This window comes from Arachis ipaensis, chromosome B3 (assembly GCF_059453495.1).
Source record: "Arachis ipaensis isolate K30076 ecotype BB chromosome B3, ASM5945349v1, whole genome shotgun sequence".
Classification (NCBI taxonomy): domain Eukaryota; kingdom Viridiplantae; phylum Streptophyta; class Magnoliopsida; order Fabales; family Fabaceae; genus Arachis; species Arachis ipaensis.
The window spans coordinates 59,414,983-59,423,741 of NC_142438.1; positions in this window are offsets into that span (position 1 = coordinate 59,414,983).

Below are 8,759 nucleotides of genomic sequence, written 5' to 3' on the forward strand. Positions count from 1 at the left end.
CGGGGCTTCAAAATGATATAAGATTTGATATATTTGCATCGCGGCTAGGGTGCACACGCACACTGTACGCGTACGCACCAATGGTGACACATGGTTCACTTAATGTAACTCGTGGCTAGCGATTTTAGAAGCCTTGTGGGCCCAATCCAACTTATTTCTGATGCTATTTAACCCAAGGATTGAAGAGGGGTGAGGCATGTAGACACTAGTTTAGTTTTAGTTTAAGTTTTTGGAGGGAAAGTTAGTTTCTAGAGAGAGAAGCTCTCTCTTCTCTCTAGAATTAGGAGTAGGTTAGATCTAGATTAGAATTTCTTAGATCTAGGTTAATTTCATGCTTTGATTCACTTTTCCTTTTGTAATTTTTCTTCTTCTACATCTCTTCTCTCTAGTTTAGCATTTAATTCTTGTAATTCTCTACTTTTATGTTGATGCACTTTTGTTTCTTCTATTTCTCTTTCATTGCAATTTATGATTCATGTTCCTTTATTGTTCAATTGATTTGTTGTTGTTTAATTCCTTGCAATTGAGTAGTGTAGATTTACATTCCTTTCAATTTTACTATGCTTTCCTTTTATGCCTTCCAAGTGTTTGATAAAATACTTGGTTGGATTTTAGAGTAGAATTTTATGCTCTTGGCTTGGGATGGTAACTTAGGAACTCTTGAGTTACTAATGTCTAAGTGATTAACGATTGGGAGCCATTAACTCTAGATCTCACTAATTGAATTGGTGGAGAACTAGGACTTATGGACTTGGATTGATATAGCTCACTTGACTTTTCTTTACTACTAGTTAGAGGATGATTTAGTGGGATTGATCCTTGCCAATTCTCATGTTGTGGTTAGTGATAAGGATAGAGATCATTGACCACCAAGCCTTGCCAAGACCTTTTTAGTTGTTAGTTTATTTTCATTGCCATTTACATTTCATGTCTCTTATCCCAAAAATTCCAAAACATACCTCATAACCAATAACAAGACACTTTATCGCAATTCCTAGGGAGAACGATCCGAGGTTTGAATACTTCGGTTTATAAATTTAGGGGTTTATTTTAGTGGCAAACAATCTTTTGTGTGAAATGATTATTTGTTGGTTTAGAAACTATACTTGCAACGAGACCTCATTTGTGAATTCTACACCATCAAAAAATCCGTTCATCAAAGCTCTTCCAACTGAGTCTTTAATTCGGCCAGCTCTATCGGAGCCATCCTATACGGCGCAATCGACACTGGTCCGACTCCTGGCACCAATTCAATCGCAAATTCAATTTCCTTCTGAGGTGGGAACTCAGGGATATCTTCCGGGAATACTTCTAGAAAGTCTCTAACTACCGGAATTTGATCAAGGTTCTGATCATCACCTAACGCATTTGCAGCCAATAGAATATACCCCTGACACTCTTCCCCACTATAGTGCACCATTATAGAGTTCAAGTAGTAGCCCTCAGCTATCACTACTCCATTTTCTCTTTCCGGCATAAACCAATTTGACCGCTCAAAGCAATCCAACAAAACTCGGTTCTTCGACAACCAGTCAAACCCCAAAATCATCTCCAACCCAACCATTGGTAAACAGATCAAATCATGTACAAAGTCTCTACGCTCAAGCTAAAAACTTACTTGCCTACAACCTGACCTAGTCATAACTGTCTGATGCAGAGTATGTACATGCAGATCAAATGCTAACTCTGACACTTTCAAACCTAGTTCCTCAACTTTAGCAAACGAAATAAACGAATGCGAAGCTCCAGTATCATATAATGCAACTAAGGTTTTATCGCCAATTAAACATATACCTCTCATTAACATATCTGCCTTAGAAGCATCCTTGGCGTTCACAGCAAATACTCGCCCTAGGTGTTGGCTCTGACCCGCATTCGGGTTCTTCCCACGAGTGTAATCCCTTGCAATATGACCAGGCAATCCACATTTGAAGCAACCACCTAAACCAATCTTGCATGAGTCATATGGATGAAAACACCCACAACGCACACAAGTCAAATCTGAAGAAATCTTACTCTAATTTCCTCTCCCTTTGGCATACTGAAATTGATTCTGAGCATTCTTTCTGAAGCCTCCCTGCCCTTGAGGCGTATATCCTCCTCTCTTAAAACTTTGATCCCTCGGATGAAAATACTTGCCACGTCCCCGACTAGAGCTTCCTCCATGAGTTTCCTTGGACAAAGCTACCGTCTTTGCATATTCTTCCACCACTCTCGCCTTGTTCACCAACTCAGAGAAAACACGGATCTCCATAGGAGTCACAGCAGTCATAATGCTATCCTTCAAGTCCCTCTGGTACTTGATACACTTCCAGCTCTCGTAGGTCTCCGGGAAACCCTGACACACCCTAGAAAACCTACAAAGCTCCTCAAATTTGCTAGTGTAATCTGCCACAGACAAGGAACCTTGCTTCAACTGCATAAGTTCTATCTCCTTTGCTTCCCTGGCAGACTCAGGAAAGTATTTCTTGTAGAAGGCCGTTTGGAATATATCCTAAGGAACGTCGGCATTCTGAAGCTGAAGCAAGCGACACTCTGCTTGCCACCAATGCTGGGCCTCTCCCGCAAGCTGATAAGCGGCAAATTCTACATATTGGTTATTCGGAACATGCTGCGCCTGTAAAGCATGCTCCATGGCCTAAAACCAGTTGTCCACTTCTGTAGGGTTGGTTAATCCTCGAAAAATTGGCGGATGAACCTTGAGAAAAGTCGCCAAGGTCATCGGAGCACCTCCCATGTTATCGTCATTTCCCTCAGCATTGTCATTCGCGTTTCCTTCGCCATTCCCATTTCCATTCCCAGCCAGTTGGCCTAATCTCTTCACAGCTTGCAGAGTCATAGCAGCATTAGCTTCCATGGTATTTGCCAGATTAGCCATTGCCGCCATGAATTCGATATGGTTATCGGCCGGCTGCTCATTCCTACTCTATCGTGAACGTGCTCGACCTCGTCCGCGAGTGGCCATTAGGGTTCCTGTCTACACCAAACAATCGATATCAAGGTGATCAGTCTCAATATCAAAAGTCTAGTGCTTCAATTATCCCAAACAGGCACTCACAAATAAGCATGCTATGCAATATCAAGTAGATAACCTAATAGCATCAAAGAAAAAGACACATACAGAGTATGCAATGAAGCACAATCGGTCCATCCCTCAGGCTCACGAAGACAAACCACTCTGATCCCACTAAATGTAACACCCTAATTAGCCTAAGCCTTACCTCGCATCGTAAAGCAAAGGTTAATCAAAGGTTACGATAGTTCTAAGCACATACATATAATATATAGAAAGAAATAATATATTCTAGAAGCCCGATGAAGGATATAGCTCAAAATAGAATTTGAAAAGCACAAAACATGCTAACAGAGCTACTAACTTAAAGCACAAGATATAGATACAATATAACAATAGATAAGAGTATAATATCATAAGAATCTAGCCACGGCTCACGGAGTTTAAGCTGGCTAGCCATATATACAGACAAAACAGAAACAAAAATTTAAAATAGCTTATACAAGTTTTTCTCTCTCAATATAAGCCTCTAGGCAAAAGCAAGATACAAAAGTGAGAGATAAGTAAACAAAATAATAAAAAGTCTCCAAAAGTATCATGATCCCCCGCTTCCGTCACCATCCAAATAACTCACCGAGGTGGGTTGCGACCTGCATTTGAAAAATACAACAGAAACATGGTATGAGAACCGGAGGTTCTTAGTATAGTAACAGTACCCAATGATGTAGGATATAAGACCCCGAGACGCCAAAGGCCATCCTAGAACTTCATATCCTTCACAAGATTCAATCTTAAGGCATAACTAAAACAGTAAAGCATAACTTAAACCATAATACAATAAAAGTGTATTCTAACTTAAAGAATTCTCTAACTAATAACTCTCCGCTGTCCCACAGCCTTCGCCAACCTATCCTCCATGCGATCTCATCGTCACCGTCTTCCGAACCTCCTCAATCCCAGTAGAAAACACAATTAATATGCAATGCAATTAAAACACAAGTATTGGCATGTAAGGCAAGTAATTCAAGTAGCAATTAGGCATGTTATACAAATAGGCATACAATTACAAGTCGGCAAAGCAAACAAACAGATAGAAAATGCACATGATGAATGCCTGTCCTACTAGCTGTGATATCACATTGTCGGTTCAACTACCAACCCGACACATCTACATGGAGATGTCGCCCTTCAGAATCAGCATTGGGAAATCCCGAGATATGGTGCTCGGATCACCGTCCAAGATTTTTTGTCTGCACACTCTATTGATCCGAAGGGATGCGAGCGGGATACTCTTGCCTCAGACCTCACATCTTAATGTAAGTGGGATTAACCACCGTCCTTACGCCGCCGCCGCTACCTCGACAGGTGGGATTAACCACCATCCCTGCCGAGCGCATAGCGTCTCATACTCTTAATATAAAATAGTAGTTCAGTGATTTTTCAGAAAACATTTTCAATACATCAATGATTCATCATTGCACATTCGAGTCCTCGACTCATTACAACCACTGTCAAATCAACATTTTCATTCCGAGTCCTTGACTCATCTCAACTATTATTAATTCTCATTTCCGTTCCGAACTCAACAGTTCACCAGTTCTCATTTCAGATACCAATCTACCTTCACACGCCATCAAGTCCATCCTCAGTACACCAGAAACCTAAGCCTCCGTTCTCTAATTTTTCATAATGATATCAATTAAATCTCTTAGGATTTTTCCCATGTTCTCATACCCAAACTTAAGCCCAAGAGTCTTAAAATGGTGTCACAGAAGCTTACAGTCTTGTTGGAAAGGTGAAATAGTTGAAAACAAAGTTTAAGCTTGAGAAACAGGGCGTGTGCGTAAGCATAAGGGTGTGCGTGCGCACGCCTAAAAAGATTTTTAAAACGTGTGCGTACGCATAGAGGTGTGCATGCGCACAGGTACCAAAATTTACAATACTGTTCTCTCGCACAAGCTGTGCTAGCGTCCTCAACAGATTGCCCTTCCCAACTTGTGCGTGCGCACAGGTTGTAAATCCTCATTGGTTGTGTGCGCCCAGAAGTTGTGCTAGCACTCTAAGCAGAAGCCATTCCCCTATGTGTGTGTACGCAAAAGGCTATGCATGCGCACAGGTTTAAAAATTTGCAGGGGTGTGCATGCGCACAAGGCTGTCTGTGCACACATACCAGAAATCACAAAATTCTGTAACTTTGCAGAATTTCAGATTTTGACACCCAACTTTAAATGATCATAACTTCCTCTACAATAATCCAAATCTTACAAACTATATATCGATTTGAAGAGTTGTCACTGAATTTTAATTCTAACTAAATTTCAACAAAATTTGAAAACTGAGGCATAAGTTATGATCAGACAAAGTTCACCAAAATTCTCTTTTTACCAAAAGTTCACAATTTACCAATTTCCTAATTTTCACAACTCAAACAAACCAAAACCAAATAAAACCATTCCAAACTCCATTTCTCATCAAAATCTACCCTTTACAACATATTGCACCATTCTTACTACTTTTTCCTTTACATTTCATCCTTCTCAACCTTAACATTAAATGTGTCACATTATAATCAATCCTCATTCACATTTTCCAATCACATTACCATTTCATCAATCTCAACATCACACATATCACTACCATTCACTTTTCAATCCATATAATCATTCATCATCGTCATATTATCATCAATCATAATTAATCAAATTCATCAACCCATCATATATCATCATACATCATCATTCAACAACTCAACAACCATTTAAATTCAAACCTATCCTATGGGTCACTAGCCTAAGTGTCCATGAATATTATATACTATATAGAGAAAACTGAAACCATACCTTGGCCGATTTCCAATATGAACCAAAATCCCAATTGAGCACAAGCTAGCTTCCAACCACAATCCAAGCTACCAACAAGTTCCAACAATCTCCAATGATCACAACTTCAAGCTATAACACATATAATTTACAATAATTCAACCTATGGCTCAACATAATTGAAATTTCACAAAGGTTCAAGACCTCTTACCTTGTCCAACAGTTTTGGAAGCCAAACCCAATGCTAATAAAAGGCTAGAGTATACCTAAATACCCAAAAATCACAAAATTCCACTTAATCACAAACCCTAGGATCCAAAATTTTGGGGAGAAGAACTGAGAGATTTGAGCTTTTCTTACCAGTTTCTTGGGTGGGTTTCGTAGAGCTCTTCACAAGGAATGCGTAGCCGCAAACGGTGCGACGATCGGAGCTCTATAGCTCAAGATATGAGCTTGGAAAGATGATGATGAATAGTGTTTTCTCTTCTCTTCTCCCCCTTTCTCTTTCAGCTGGTGGTGTTGTGTTTTGAGCAAGGTTGCGAGAACCGGACCGGTCAATAAACCGGTGAGGTCACTGGTTCAATGGTTCATTGGTTCGACCGGAGTTCAACCGGTTTAATTAAATATTAAATAAAATTATTAAAAAACCTAAAAATAATTTTAAATATATAAATTCAATAATTTCTAACTTAAAAAAAATTTAAAATTTCACATAATAAATTATCCAAATATTAGAGGTTCACAAACAACTTCAAACATCAAAGTTTATAACTAAACAACTTCATAGATCATTAAGGAAGAGAAATATAGTGATACTAAGGCTTGGTTTGGTAAAGCTTTTACTTTTTAAAAGTAGCTTATGAAAGATGTCTTTTAAAAGATAGCTTTTTAAAAACTGCAGCACTTGCGTTTGGTAAAATCAAATTAAAAATGACTTTTAATAAGTACAAGCATCACAATTATGTTTGGTAAAACAGCTTTTAAAAGTTGAAAAAATTATAATAAACATGTTTATAACAAAAAATAATTTTTTTTCAAATTTTTTAAAAATTTATATAATATTTTAAAATAAAATAATGTTAAAATAAAAAATTCATAATAAACATAAATATAATAAATAAATTCTTTTATTTTTTAACTTTAAAATTTTATATAAGTATTATAAAAATTTATTTTATCCTAAATATCATCACTAAAAATAAAAAATAAAAAGTATATGAAGATTAGGTTGAAAAATAAAAAATATGTGAAGATTGTGTTAGAATTTGTGAAGGTTAGGATGAGAAGTTAGAAATATATGAGGATTTCAATGGCAATATAATAGCGAGAAATATGTGCAGAAAAATGAAAAAAATTTAGTAAGCATAAGCCAGCTTTGAAAAGCTCCCTCCTAGATGCTTTCAAAAGCACCCCTAACTTTTAAAAACCGTAAGTACAAGCATTTGGGCTTTTTAATTTACCAAACGCAAAATGACGTGCTTGTGCTTTTAAAAAGCACAAGCACCTCTTGAAAAAGCTTTACCAAACTCAGCCTAAGAAACCCAAAAGAATATTTAAATTGGCATGGCTTGTGTACATATCATCTAGCAACACTTAAATTGTGGCTGTAAAGTATAAATAGATTGAATGATACTATTCAAAACAAAAGTATATTTGGAGAAAAAGAATTGTATGTGCAATCAATTAGGCAAATTAAATTTAGAATTCATATTAAAATAAAATTATAACAAAAACAATTACATGTATGCAAGCTTCACGGATCCATTTGCATCAACCAATATATTAGCACACTTGATGTCCCTATAAGAAATTCATTTTTTTTTCATTAGAATATTGGAGGTGTAAAATCATTATTACATTGTAGTAAGATAGAATTAAAAAGTTCAATGTTACCTGTGAATCACGTTACGATCATGGAGATACTTCAAACCACTTAGAATCTGTCTTGTGTATGCCGAAACCTGAGAATCCTTTAAATGATACTTTCTATAAAGACTTGCCAATGATACTTTTGTTACAAGCTCGAGAAAGATGTATAGCATGTTATTGTCCTGAGAAATAAAGATTAAAATACAATCATCATTTACGTAATCAAACTATAACAATTTATATAGAGTTGCCACATTAGCTCAATAGATAAAGAACTAATATTTATTCAGTCAAAAATTTTGAGCATACCTTGTCTGTGCCAAGATATCTAACTATGTTCTCATGTTCAAATTGACTCAGAAGATATATTTCCTGAAAAGAAGGCCACAAAATATTCACACGATCAAACATTGACTTGTAAGATGGAATGTACTAATATAAGCTTTAGATGAAAAGAGTTGAGTGGTTTGGCAGTTCACATCATAGCTACAGGAATAAAACAACCGAACTCAAAGAAAAGATTGAATTTTTGTTCATGGGGTTGTCCAATTTTTCACTGAGAAAACGATCTTCATCCTTCTCTAAGTGTTTATACTGTATTGTTTGAAGAAAAACAAAAAGATAAACAGTGGCTTTTGTGTGTTCTCACCTTTTCTTCTCAGACTTGTGAAGAACCAGAAAAGTAGAACCAAATGCTCCTCTTCCAATTTGCTCTATCACCTCATAAAACCATGAACAAATAAATAATTCAGCAACCAAAATCATGAAGCATCAAACAAATAAATCATGAACAAATAACCTCAGAAAATAAAAAATCAAAATCATGAATCCAGCAAACAAATAAATCATGAACAGATAACAAATAAATCAAAATCTTGAATCCAGCAAACAAACAAATCAGAAAATCATGAACAAAAAATCAGAAGGCAGCGAGGAGGAATAAGTAAATAACAGAGTATTACTTACCGGCAGTGAGTAACGGCGACAAAAGAGGAGGCGAGAAGAGAAGAGGAGAGGAGAGGCGAGAAGAGAAGAGGGAAGAGAAATGAGTGGGGGGC